This window comes from Solea solea, chromosome 14 (genome assembly GCF_958295425.1).
Source record: "Solea solea chromosome 14, fSolSol10.1, whole genome shotgun sequence".
NCBI classification, from domain to species: Eukaryota; Metazoa; Chordata; class Actinopteri; order Pleuronectiformes; family Soleidae; genus Solea; species Solea solea.
The window spans coordinates 906,392-921,711 of NC_081147.1; the positions used below are offsets into that span (position 1 = coordinate 906,392).

Genomic DNA, 15,320 nt, shown 5'->3' on the forward strand with positions numbered 1-15,320 from the left:
AACGGCATTAAATAAAGTTTTCTCGTCTCAGAGCGATAATTTACCACATGATTTTTGTCCTCTTCATTTCTTCATCATTTGCCCCAAAACGTGGTGAATTTTCCGGTTGCACCGTCTTGCACGCACAGACCCCTCCCCCCTCATTCATTTACCACATTTCTAATTATATTCAATTTGATCCTTTTATTATTTCCCTGCTGCAGTGACACCGTCTCCCTGCGGGGATCAATATAAAGTTCCATCTAATCTGACGCTGATGAAAGTGTGTCACACGCAGCTCGCTGCTTTATTTAGTGCAGATCTGATCTGATCCCGCTGCGTTCACATTAACACTGATGGACTTTTACTTGCCTCCGTCTCAGATGTGATCTCCTGTGTTTGGAAGAAGAGGGAAAAAAAAACACGCGTCTCACCTTCACGACTGACTCCTCGCTTCATATGTTTCACGCTGCGTTTGTTCTCACAATCCGGCTTTGATTTCACTCCAACAGTGTGAACAAAGAGATTATTAGGTTGTGTTAGAGTTATTATCTGGTGTTAGAATGAAGGCTGAGACGAGGACACGCGGCACCAAACCCCACAGAGAAAATCAGTGATTTTAGCTCGCGGGGACACAGGAGCTGCTGGTCCTCTGCTGCCTCGTGTGGTCACTTTGTGTCACTGATTTTAATCTGAACAAGAAATTTCAAATGCCGAATTGACAAAACAACATATTTGAACTTAGTGATGGAGGCAGCAGTGGATCAACAGCTCCTGTGTGCTGTGATGTTAAAATCGATGATTTTCTCTATGGGGTTTGGTGTGGGAGAGTGAGTGGTTTACAAAAGTCTGTCTCACAGTGAGATAAAGACGTGAAACATCGTAGACTTAAACTGACGTAGAGTGGCTAAAATATTGTTTTTCTTTAAGTCTTAACACTTCAAAACCCTGAATTTGTGTCTTTAATTTCAAGAAGTTGAAGTGACTTAAATACAGAATGTCTTTCCTGTCTATGGTGAGATAACAAATGTGGAGAATTCAGTCTCCAGGTGGCGCCACAACAAAGATAACGACGGCAAAGAATAATTAGAATGCGTCCTGTGAAGACCATGAATATTTAAAGCACATTTCACAGCCACTTACTGTGGAAATGTGAACGAATAATTACACGTACCCAAATAAACCCTTTAAAAAAAAGAGTGTTTGCGTGTTAGTATTCATGTGTATGTGTTGATATAATGACAGTGATAATAATTTAGCAACCATAAAAAGACTACATTAACCCGGCATTAACGACTTCTAACGCCTGAGAACCAAGGAATAAAATTCATGATGAGGTGAAATATGATATAAAAAATACATTAAAAGCAGCATAAATTAACACACAGAGAGTGTGTGTTAGTGTTTCTCACATTGTGAGGACCACGCTCTGAATTCTCTGGAAATCTGACATTTGTCGCGATAATCAACCGTTTCAGCCAATTTAAAAACTAACCCCGAATTTTTGTGTTTCGATGTTTACGACAAATACGTGATGCTTTGTTTTTTTTGTGTGTGGATTTACCGCGTTTACAGAAATGAAAACGCGAAAGATCGCAGACGGAACTTTGTGTTTCGCGTGGTTCAGACGTCACAAGTTAAATTTCTTTCGTAACATCGTGCGTTGTGATTTTTTAAACCGTTTCTACTGAAACAAACTTTGTAAATTTCACGTCAGCGTTTGTTGTGAACACAGTTTAATCCTAATCTCAAATTGTGAACTTATTTCAAAGAATCTACGGAAATGTTGTTTTTCTGAACTTTTTACGAGCATTAAAATACTATGTTTGGAAAACTTGTGTTTTCAAGTTTACAACAAATACGTAAAACTGCGCGTTTCTTCTCCCCTTTTGTGTGTGTGTATTTTGGTGGCGTTGTTACTACAGCGCTTCGTTTCTTGCGTACAAAGAAGTTTCTTGAAATATTACCGTATTTACGGAATAGGTTTTAGAAAATAAAAAATTCAGCGTCATCTCATCACATGATGAAAAATTGCGTTACACTTGGTGTGAACACACTGTGTGTGTGTGTGTGTTTGTGTGAGTGAGAGAGACACTGTGTGATATCCCAGAATTCCTCTCAGCGTCGGCGTCAGCGCTGAGTGATGGTGACATTAAGGAGGAAATGTAGCAGCGGGAACTTTCACGAGCGTCTTCTATATTCTGTGTAATAGAAAGTAAGCAGCATCATTATTTCTTCATCGCAGACGCTTCCGCAACTTTTCTCTCTTCCACGTCGAGGAACATCGTCTCCCCTCGTCCTCGTCGCTGTGAGTCAATTAAAGACAACCAGATAAAATGGAAGAAGAGGAAAAAAGAGGTTGTGCCGACTCGCTCGGGGCCGCAGCATCATCATCAGCAGCAGCAGCAGCAGTGGAAGCTCCTGAGGATCCTCCGGCTCTGCTCTTCGCTGACATCTTAGATGCGATGGTGACGAGGGAGAAGAGACGAGGAAGACAAAAGGGAAAAGTAAAGAGTGTGCGGATGAAGAAGCAGCAGCTGCAGTTCGGAGATTAGGACTTCTGGGACAGAGAAACAAAGTCTGTGTAGATTATAGATTATTGGATCAGAGCCACAGTGTTCTTCTTATGCCTGATATTATTTATGTATATTTGGGGGCGTGGCTTCACCAGTTTGAGGTCCCAACCAGATTATCTGAGTGTGGTTGTCAATTCAATTCACACACAGAGCAAACACTAGGGGGCAGTGGAGAGAAAACTCCCTGACAGAAGCAGACTCACAGATGTGCAGCGTCTGCCACGACAGGTTGTGGTGAAAGGAGAGGAAGGACGAGAGGGAGGGAGGTGACTTAGAGACAGTTTATATCAACTTTAATTAAAGCACAATAATAATAATAACGGTGATGATATTTATGACAATAATAGCCTCGAAACAGGATCTGGATCCTGCAACCTGCAAGATGAGGACACAGAGAGCGGACAGGAAGGAAAGACTAGAACTAGAACTAGAATAAATGCACGTATGGATAGTTTTTTTTTTCATATTCAATTAAAAATGTAAAATCAGTTTTATTCTCTATAAAACAAAAAAAGTAGTTACTTTTGTCCTTTTTTCAGATTTGACTGAATCTGATGTGGATGTTTCACAGGAAGTCGTTTATCGACGACTTCTTCTTCACGTGATGTTTGAGTCACTCCCGACACGACGCTGATTTCATCCAGAATTCTCGTGAAACTCGTTTATTTTCCTTGAACAGACGAAACTCTCTGTGATCGACGAGTAAAATCTGAATCTAACAAGTCGACGACGTCAGGTTCAAACACGAGGGGAAGAAACGCGTTATTTCCACGTCTGATTCCAGCAAATTTGTGAGATGATAACACAAATGAGACTTTTAAAGGTCCAGATTAAGACAATAATCCCACTAACGTGATGTAAACGTGCACACTGAGGTTCCTCTCTGACACAATCATATTCTCACATATGAGAAATCTGCTGGTAAATCAGCGTGTGATTGGACGACGCGCTCCGTCCGCCGCCGTCTCCCGAGGACAGAAAAGATCCATTTGTTTGAGAGTGAGCCCGCGTGACGCGGCGGTTCAGCGGTCGAGCCCCGTGACAGGCGAGCGTGTGGGGGAGAATCCCGCCGCTCGCAGACGCTCGCCGGCCTATTTTCCGCTCGCCGCTCGTCCTGATTGCCTGTGAAAGATCAATCAGCCGGCGGCGGCGCCGCTCGGCCGCTCTCCCCGCTGACACGCAGCCCATAAATAAAGTCACATTACCGCGGCGTGGAGGAAGACGGCCACTTCTTCTTTATTCCTCATTAGGGCGATGATGGCTCTGTTGGAGCGCGGCCGCGGCGTTTCATCCCCGACACGCAGCGAGCGAGATTGTGCTCGGACAAACACGCGCGACCGTCTCAACTCAAATCCTCCGCTTTGCTCCCAATTTTCCGAGGCGACGCCGAGACACAACCTCTGTGAATACAGACGTTACGTTCAACTCACTCTGGTTTATGTGGAGCTTCAGCTTCTGATTTGTCGCTTTAAACTTCACGGGATTTTTGTGAAATTGGACGGAGAAAGAGAGAATCTGGTCGTTACGTGATATAATTATACATTTACATGAGGTTTTTCTGTATTTTCAGCCTCTTTTTTACACTTAAAAGCTGTTTAAAATTGTTTTAAAAATACTGAACTACAGTAAAACTACTGAGAAAAGGTGTCAATTTTATGTCGTATTGTTGCCAGAATTTATGTTACGCGTAAGAAATAAGTATAAACACAGACGTTACGTAGCGCGTAAAGTTAAAACTAAACACACTGGGTTATAGGAGACGTGAGTTCCTGATTCATCTCGAACAGAAACGGTTTAAAACGTCACGTGAAAGAGAGAATCTGGTCGTTACGTGATATAATTATACATTTACATGAGGTTTTTCTGTATTTTCAGCCTCTTTTTTACACTTAAAGCTGTTTAAAATTGTTTTAAAAATACTGAACTACAGTAAAACTACTGAGAAAAGGTGTCAATTTTATGTCGTATTTTTGCCAGAAAGTGAATTTACGTTACGCGTAAGAAATCAGTGTAAACACAGACGTTACGTAGCGCGTAAAGTTAAAACTAAAGCCTGCTTCACTCTGGTTTATATGGAGCTTTAGCTTCTGATTTGTCTCCAACAGAAAAGCTTTAAACTTCACGTGATTTTTGTGAAATTGGACGGAGGAAGAGAGAATCTGGTCGTTACGTGATATAATTATACATTTACATGAGGTTTTCCTGTATTTTCAGCCAATTTTTTACACTTAAAGCTGTTAAAAATTGTGTAAAAATACTGAACTACAGTAAAACTACTGAGAAAAGGTGTCAATTTTATGTCGTATTGTTGCCAGAAAGGGAATTTACATTACGCGTAAGAAATAAGTGTAAACACAGACGTTACGTAGCGCGTAAAGTTAAAACTAAACACACTGGGTTATATGAGACGTTAGTTCCGGATTCATCTCGAACAGAAACGGTTTAAAACGTCACGTGAAAGAGAGAATCTGGTCGTTACCTGATATAATTACACATTTACTGTAGCCTCCTTTTTCCACATAAATCTGTTAAACTAGCTTAAAAAATATAATGTGTTCCATGTATTCAGATGCAGCCGAGGACAGATTTATGTCTTTTTTTACAGAATGTCGATTTCCAGAATATGTAAAAAAATCGGCGAGATGCAGAAACTGTTTAGTGTGTTGAAAAAATGTTGAAAAATGTCTTTGTTTGAATGATTTCTTTTGTTTTTTATAGAACAAAGAAACCAGAACATATTCACATGTAAGAAGCTGAAAAACCACAGAAACTGGTTTTAATTGTTGTATAACGTGATTAAAATACATGTTCATGGCTTTATTATGAAATATTTGCAGGACCAGCAGCGTTTTACTGACTTTAGAGCAACATTTAGATCATTTAAGCTTCTTCAGTTTGGCTAAATCCTCTTTATCTTCAATAAAAAGACAGATTTCTATCGATTTAAACAGCGTTCTGTGCACCAGTCAAACATATATGACATCACTCTTGTTGTTTTTACATATTTAAACGTAGAAATGTCACATAATTGAATGGACTGGAGGATTATCTTCATTATTTGCGGTGAATGTAACTGAACATCAGCTCATACATAAACATCTTTAATGTAATCATCGTGTTTTTATTCTACAAATTATTTTTTGTCTTATTGAATTATGTTTTTTAGTCTTTTGTTAATGATTTTTAATCCACTCTGTTTTCACTGTTTTGCTGTTTTTACTTGTTCGGCATTTATAGGTCGACAACAGTATGAATAAATACACATATATATATATATATATATATATAAACACAGAAAAACAACATTTCAAAGCAGAACAAAGATTCATTTCCTCAAACCTGATATTTTTCATCAGTGAAATGACTCTCTGCTGTATAACAAATAAAAGCACTTGAATTACAGTCCTCATTTTATTTATTGATGTTTTTATTTATTTATTTGCTTCTGTGTGTGTGTGTGTGTGTATGTGTGTGTGTGTGTGTGTGTGTGATGCTTTTATTTAATGGTAAATCTCTGTATGAACGGAACAAACTAAATAATATATTTGTATTGTTGTTCCCAGGTTGAGTTTTTTTATACATTATTGATGTTTTTTCTCCTTTTTTCTATAAAATAAATAAAGAAATCAAACAAAACTTATTTTCCACGTTTTATTTTTGCTGTAATTGTTGTAACACGGAGCCGTTTGTGCGGCGCGAGGCCGCGGTCGCGTTCTGCCGTTAATAGACTCCGTCGGCCTCCTCGTCTTCATCACACTCCTCCTCGTCTTCATCATGCTCCTCTTTAACCTACATAAGAAAATTAAAATCCTATAATTATCTTCAATTAACAGAAAGAGGGACATGCAGTGATTAAGGAAAATCAAGTTCAGGGACTATTTTCATTATCTCTGCCGCTCTTCCTCCTCCTCCTCTTCCTCTTCCTCTTCCTCCCCCTTTCGTTAACGTTCACCTTTAAACCCACTGATCTGATTTTAATTAACTTTTTTTCATGCTTTAGTTCTGTTCGTCTGAGTAAAAGAAGACGTTTGAGACAAAAAGATGAGCGAGACTCATTTGTCCTTTTCACTTTTATATTTCACTTTAAGACAAAAATGAACATTCAGAATTTTATTTTTGCACAAGAAAGAATGGAATTCTACACAAATGAAAAACACACAGTCTTGTTGAAATTGTATTTATACAAGAATAAAATAAAAATGTCACTGTTTTCATTTTGAAATACTGTCATGACTATGCCAGACCTGTAGGTGGCAGTGTCTTCTGTTCTCTGTGATTCTTTAGCTAAAACTAATAAAGAAACTAAACTAAAGCTACTTAAAACTCATTTTAGAAACAAAAAGTCTTTAAAAAAAATAAATAAATAAAACTAATTCTAAAAAATCCCAAACTATTAAACTATTAAAACCTTGTCTGCGTTCCATTAACATCAGAAGTCGGAGGTTGGAAAATAGGGTTAGCTGTTGTTAGCAATAAATTTGCTCTACGTATTTTGTTTTTACGAACATAAACAATAGAAGATTAAAACTGTAAATAATGAAAAATCCCAAACTATTAAAACCTTGTCTACGTTCCATTTACATCGGAAGTCGGAGGTCGGATGCATACATATCCCGGGTTAGCTTTTGGTAGCAATAGATTTGCTTTATGTATTTTTTGTGTGTTTTTTTACGAACACAAACGGCGAAGTCACATTTACTTTCTCTGACTTTCTGAGTTGGAAATCGTAAAAATTCCGACTTCCAAAGACAACTGGAGTGCACCGTGAACAAAATCACATATGTACGTAATTTTTTACTTACTTTATTGTAGGGATTTTAACCGTGTTTTATATATTTTTATTTATTTTAGTTGGTGTTTGTAGACGCATTTTAACTTTTATTCCTTTATTCTATTTATTCTTCTTTACATATAAAAGTGTGAGTGGAGTTTTCGAGTCCTTTCGAGATCTTTTTTTGTTTTCCATGATTGAAATGAAGATGACAGAGTTTCAGTAAAAAAGAAAACTGAACAAAAACACAGAAAAATGTAAATGCTGCTTGTCGTACTGACACTGGGGACGAACGTGGGATTTTAATTTCAGAGCAGTTGTTGGTGTGTTTTGTTTTTCCTGCAGCAGCAGTAACAGCATCAGCATCAGCAGCAGTAACAGCATCAGCAGCAGCAGCAGCAGCAGCAGCAGCAGCAGCATCGCTCTGGCACAGTCAGGAACTAAAGAGGAAGGAGCTGCTGTCAATAATCACAGTGATACAGCGGTGCGAGGAAGCTGTGAGCTGTTATTTGTCCGTCAGCCAAGAGAAAAAAACCTCAGCGTCTGAGTTACTTTTCTGTGCCAAGAACACGAGCTCAGACAAATGTGGAGGACGGCGCTCGCCACGGACGAAAGACATGAACACGGGGAAGAGAAGAGGAAACAAGACGAACACACAAAACAACAGCTGGCAAACAATCGTTCATCTGCCCGTGAGAAAGTTCTCTTTCCAAAACACCAACAGCTTCATAAAGAAAGGTCCATTTATTTAAAATAATGACAGATTTAGTGGAAGGAAAACAAAAGATGGTTTTGTTGTAAAAATGCACAAGAACAAAATGTTTGCTTGTGTTGGACGTGGGTGGAGCTTCATGAGAAAATAACGTATGAAATGACAGAAAAACTAAAACCTGTCTGAAACGTGTCCACTAGGAGATGTTTAAAAGTAAACAGGATAAGGGAAGTTCCTCTAGAAGGATTCTGGGTAAAAACTGTGTGTGTGTGTGGTGCAGCGCTCGGGGCATCGCCCCCGGCGCTGACTGTGGAGACGGAAACAGAAACAGTCCGAGCTTCAGTTTCTCTGCTCGTGCTGCAGATCAAACTTGTAGACGCTCGAATGTTTTGAACAAAAACATGGATTTTAATGCAAAAATGTGAAAATAGGACGTTTTGGCCCCAATATTGGCCACATTTACTGACAAACATCTGGATTCAAATAGCAAAGTTTACACTGATTCACGTCAAAAAAACACCAGAACTTTCATATTTACTATTTATTTACTCGTCTAACTTCTCTTTTCCTTCTTATTGTTTTGAATTGAATTTGCAGCAAATTCTTGATCAGAGGTCGAAAAGTAAAATTGGCCAAAACGTCACATTCTCATGTACCTTTTTCTTCTAATCTAAAATATTCCATATTATATAAAAATAGCAAATAAAAAAAAGGTTTAAAAACAGATTTTAAATGATTATAAAAAATCATTTAAAGTAAAAGTAGCTTTAAATTGTTTTGATTCAGTTAATCTTTTTTAATCTTTTTTTTTTAATCTCTTAATATCAGTGATTTAAGCCAGAGAATCAGAGGAGAAATTAGTTCTGGATCCTTGAATGTCACAGATGATCGACCCAGATTATCTTAAATCTCCAGAATTGTCCAAAGCATAATCAATGTTTCACTAAATTTATATAATCATAATAAAAAGATGTTTAATATTCAGAGATTAAACTCAGGGATAAATAAATATGTAATTTGTATCTGCAGTGTGAACAGTTAACTCGTCAGCGCCTCCACCTGGTGGAGTGTGTGTGTGTGTGTGTGAAACACAGTCTGCTGATAACACGGCCTGGATTAATGCTCAGGAAAGTCTCTGCTCCTCCTCAGGGATCTGGAGCTGGTCTCAGACCAGATGGGCCGCCGGGTCCCCCAGTGAGTTCTGGGTCTGTTCTGAGTCTCGTTCCCCGCTGGAGCTGGGACGGGTCCAAAAAAACACGGAGGAGGAAAAAGTCCACGGGGAGACGAGAGACGACGACGGTTCTGCTCCGAGCTGCTGCCGTTAATCTTTAATCTGAGCTCATCAGCTGTGAACTTCAACAAGAGATTCATTTATATTCAAGAAATAATCCACACTTCAGTCTGTGACTCTCTGACAGTTTCTTATCTAAACTATTTTTCTTTCATTTAAAAAAAGTTTTAGTCACACATTCACGCATTATTTTTGCATAAAAAAAACTGTAGTTTTTTACAGTGTTTGATGACATGTGACTTCGTGGAAGAAGTCAAAAGTCAAATCTAAGCCTGAAAATGACGCTGTCCTTTTAAATTGAAAGTGCTTTAATGTTAGCTAATGTTAACAAGTTAGCATGATGTAGCAGAAAAAAATTAAAATAGACTAACAGGCTCCGCCTTTTTGGAAAATGTCAGAACTCGTAACAGTGTAACACCAATTTTAACTCTGTTGCTCTTAATTTAATGCTAAAAAAATTTAATTTTAAAACTTCAGATTATATTGAACACTTTTAGTTTTAAGTTTATACTAAAATATTCAAATTTAACACTAGTGGATTAAATTTTATTTGGTGATTGTTTTACAGTGTAACACCAATGTATCTCTGGATTAGTGTTAAATTGAACTCTTTGGGCCAAATCTGATTGCTGGAATAAAAACAACTTCAGGTTTATTTCACAGTTTACATTACCACTAAAATAGTTAAATTTTACACTAATCCATGTTGGATTTAATCTAATCTGGTAAATGTGACTGTGTTGTATCTGAACTATTGTTTTTATACGTGTTTTTTTGTATTTAATTGCGATGTTTCAGATGGTTTTGAGTGTAAACACAGTCTGTGTGTCGACGTCGCGCTGCTCTGACACTTTGACTCAAGTGTTTAATCTCATTTAATCCCCCCCTCTCTCTCTCTCTCCCTCTCTCTTATCTTTCTGCTTCATGATGTTTGTTTACAAATCTTCTTTTTTTTTTTTTGTTGACAGTGAAACACATGTGAGAACCGCGTGGACTCCACTCCAAACCAAATCCTCTTTACCGTCGCTATCATGGACTTTAATCTAATCCAGTCTCGTCTTCACACAGTTTTTTTTTTTCATTCTCGTACGTTTGTTTTCCCACAAACTGAAGAGAACTGTGGAGAAAAAAAAAGAGAGAAAATCTCTGTCAAAATGGCCAAAGCTGATAAATCCAGATAATCTCTTTAGTCCACAGATCTTCAGCTGCAGCAGCAGCGCACTGTAAAAAATCAAACATAATCTGTGTATCATGTAAATATGGATTAAACTTTAAAGGTTGGAGCTCATTTATCGGTCAAAGTTACATTTATTTATTTATTCATTTATATTTTTACATTTTAAATGTGGAAACCTACATTCTACACTTGTGGTTTCCAAACACTGGGTTGGGGACCTACAGATGGGTCACGTGCAATTTCATTTGGGTTCCCCAAAAAAAATTTGCAGAATTTCAATTTATGTTTTTTTGTGTAAAAATGTAAAGATTTATCAACCCTATAATAAGAGTTTCACCTGAATTAATATAAAAAATAATAAATAATAATAATAATAATACATTTAAATGTGAAAAATTAAAAACAAATCACTTAATTGTAAGTCCAAGAACCAGGGGTTCCAAAAGACTGGATCAGGGACCCACAGATAGGTCACTGGAGATTTTATTTGGGTGCCCCAAAAACAAATTTGCAGAATTTCTTCAAACTTTTCTTTAAAATGTACGTGTACGTTATATGTAAAGTTTTATCAACCCTGTAACAAGAGTTCACCTAAACTTTCACCTGAATTAATAAAAAAATTAACAAATAACCTTTTTTCAAACAATTGTACAGACCTCAACCGTCCATAATGTAGAACATAATGTAGAACAGTAATACATGTATATACTGTATGTATATTTATATGAATATACATACAGTATATACATATATAAAGAAATCAACATATTTGAACAATATGAGACGGAGACGTGGATGTGAATAAATGTCAGATTCATCACTGGAGCAATTTCAGGGAATTATAGATATAAAGATTAAATGATAATTGGTGTCAGTTAAAAAGATGAAATATAATTCATATGTAAGTGAATGTTTCAGTGAAGTGTGGTAATTAACTCTGCGTGTGACGCTGTTATTTTTTACATTTCACTCTCACCACCGACAGAGCCAACGTTCAACAACTGTTCACGTTTGTTCGTCTCCCACAGAGAAAAATCTGAGCTTTTTGACGCCGTTTCAAAGTTTTGCCTGAGGCTGAAAATAACTATTATTTTCATCATCAATTAATCAATGAGACGTTTGGTTCAGAAAGTGTCAGAAAATGTTGATCAAACCTGGAAATGATGATGTTCTCAAATGTCTTTGTTTTTATCCACAAACACAAATGACTTATTTGTTTTATTTGTTTTATGGAGGGAAGAAACGAGAAACTATACACATTTAAGAAGCTGAAAAATCACAGAAACAGAAAATATTCACATTTAAGAAGCTGAAAAATCACAGAAACAGAAAATATTCACATTTAAGAAGCTGAAAAATCACAGAAACAGAAAAGTCAACATACTAAAGTTTAACTTTATGTCACATTTTGGATGACGTACTATACTATGACTTCTTTGACTGATTGTGGACCACATACTATACTATGACTTTTTTGACCAATTTTGGACGACATACTATACTATGATATTTTTGACTGATTTTGGACGACATACTATACTATGACATTTTTGACTGATTTTGGACGACATACTATACTATGACTTCTTTGACTGATTGTGGACCACATACTATACTATGACTTTTTTGACCAATTTTGGACGACATACTATACTATGATATTTTTGACTGATTTTGGACGACATACTATACTATGACATTTTGTACTCATTTTGGACGACATACTATACTATGACTTTTTTGACTGATTTTGGACGACATACTATACTATGACATTTTTGACCAATTTTGGACCACATACTATACTATGACATTTTTTGACAGATTTTGGACCACATACTATACTATGACATTTTTGACCAATTTTGGACCACATACTATACTATGACATTTTTTACTCATTTTGGACCACATACTATACTATGACTTTTTTGACTTATTTCGGACGACATACTATACTATGACATTTTTGACCAATTTTGGAAGACATACTATACTATGACATTTTGTACTCATTTTGGACGACATACTATACTATGACTTTTTTGACTGATTTTGGACGACATACTATACTATGACTTTTTTGACAGATTTTGGACCACATACTATACTATGACATTTTTGACCAATTTTGGACCACATACTATACTATGACATTTTTGACTGATTTCGGACGACATACTATACTATGACATTTTTGACTGATTTCGGACGACATACTATACTATGACATTTTTGACCAATTTTGGAAGACATACTATACTATGACATTTTGTACTCATTTTGGACGACATACTATACTATGACTTTTTTGACTGATTTTGGACGACATACTATACTATGACTTTTTTGACAGATTTTGGACCACATACTATACTATGACATTTTTGACCAATTTTGGACCACATACTATACTATGACATTTTTTACTCATTTTGGACCACATACTATACTATGACTTTTTTGACTGATTTTGGACCACATACTATACTATGACTTTTTTGACTGATTTTGGACGACATACTATACTATGACTTTTTTGACCAATTTTGGACGACATACTATACTATGATATTTTTGACTGATTTTGGACGACATACTATACTATGACATTTTGTACTCATTTTGGACGACATACTATACTATGCCTTTTTTGACTGATTTTGGACGACATACTATACTATGACTTTTTTGACCAATTTTGGAAGACATACTATACTATGACTTTTTGTACTAATTTTGGACCACATACTATACTATGACATTTTGTACTCATTTTGGACCACATACTATACTATGACTTTTTTGACCAATTTTGGACGACATACTATACTATGACATTTTTGACTGATTTTGGACCACATACTATACTATGACTTTTTGTACTCATTTTGGACCACATACAATACTATGACTTTTTTGACAGATTTTGGACCACATACTATACTATGACATTTTTTAGCAATTTTGGACGATATACTATACTATGACATTTTTGACTGATTTTCGACCACATACTATACTATGACATTTTGTACTCATTTTGGACGACATACTATACTATGACTTTTTTGTCTCATTTTGGACGACATACTATACTATGACTTTTTTGTCTCATTTTGGACGACATACTATACTATGACATTTTTTACTCATTTTGGACCACATACTATACTATGACTTTTTTGACTTATTTCGGACGACATACTATACTATGACATTTTTGACCAATTTTGGAAGACATACTATACTATGACATTTTGTACTCATTTTGGACGACATACTATACTATGACTTTTTTGACTGATTTTGGACGACATACTATACTATGACTTTTTTGACAGATTTTGGACCACATACTATACTATGACATTTTTGACCAATTTTGGACCACATACTATACTATGACATTTTTGACTGATTTCGGACGACATACTATACTATGACATTTTTGACTGATTTCGGACGACATACTATACTATGACATTTTTGACCAATTTTGGAAGACATACTATACTATGACATTTTGTACTCATTTTGGACGACATACTATACTATACAATGACTTTTTTGACTGATTTTGGACGACATACTATACTATGACTTTTTTGACAGATTTTGGACCACATACTATACTATGACATTTTTGACCAATTTTGGACCACATACTATACTATGACATTTTTTACTCATTTTGGACCACATACTATACTATGACTTTTTTGACTGATTTTGGACCACATACTAAACTATGACTTTTTTGACTGATTTTGGACGACATACTATACTATGACTTTTTTGACCAATTTTGGACGACATACTATACTATGATATTTTTGACTGATTTTGGACGACATACTATACTATGACATTTTGTACTCATTTTGGACGACATACTATACTATGCCTTTTTTGACTGATTTTGGACGACATACTATACTATGACTTTTTTGACAGATTTTGGACGACATACTATACTATGACTTTTTTGACTGATTTTGGACGACATACTATACTATGACTTTTTTGACAGATTTTGGACCACATACTATATACTATAACATTTTTTGACAGATTTTGGACCACATACTATACTATGACATTTTTTAGCAATTTTGGACGATATACTATACTATGACATTTTTGACTGATTTTCGACCACATACTATACTATGACATTTTGTACTCATTTTGGACGACATACTATACTATGACTTTTTTGTCTCATTTTGGACGACATACTATACTATGACTTTTTTGTCTCATTTTGGACGACATACTATACTATGACTTTTTTGACTGATTTTGGACCACATACTATACTATGACTTTTTAGACTGATTTTGGACGACATACTATACTATGATTTTTTGTACTCATTTTGGACCACATACTATACTATGACTTTTTTGACTGATTTTGGACGACATACTATACTATGACTTTTTTGACCAATTTTGGAAGACATACTATACTATGACTTTTTGTACTAATTTTGGACCACATACTATACTATGACATTTTGTACTCATTTTGGACCACATACTATACTATGACTTTTTTGACTGATTTTGGACCACATACTATACTATGACTTTTTTGACTGATTTTGGACCACATACTATACTATGACTTTTTTGACCAATTTTGGACGACATACTATACTATGACATTTTTGACTGATTTTGGACCACATACTATACTATGACTTTTTGTACTCATTTTGGACCACATACAATACTATGACTTTTTTGACAGATTTTGGACCACATACTATACTATGACATTTTTTAGCAATTTTGGACGATATACTA

The 15,320-nt window shown here is 35.9% G+C and overlaps 2 long non-coding RNA genes across 2 annotated transcripts in view; both read left to right on the forward strand.

Annotated features, from left to right (window-relative positions):
• The window catches only part of LOC131472894 (uncharacterized), a 35,672-nt gene extending 29,864 nt beyond the window's left edge, over positions 1-5,808 (forward strand). The window contains exon 5 of the long non-coding RNA XR_009242146.1: positions 2,225-5,808. This is a non-coding gene — a long non-coding RNA (uncharacterized LOC131472894). The remainder of the gene's footprint in view (positions 1-2,224) is intronic.
• A 1,585-nt stretch (positions 5,809-7,393) lies between these two features.
• Positions 7,394-10,617, forward strand: LOC131472895 (uncharacterized). The gene is made up of 2 exons (XR_009242147.1): positions 7,394-8,064; positions 9,188-10,617. It is a non-coding gene; the product is annotated as an uncharacterized LOC131472895 (long non-coding RNA).
• The last annotated feature ends 4,703 nt before the right edge of the window (positions 10,618-15,320 follow it).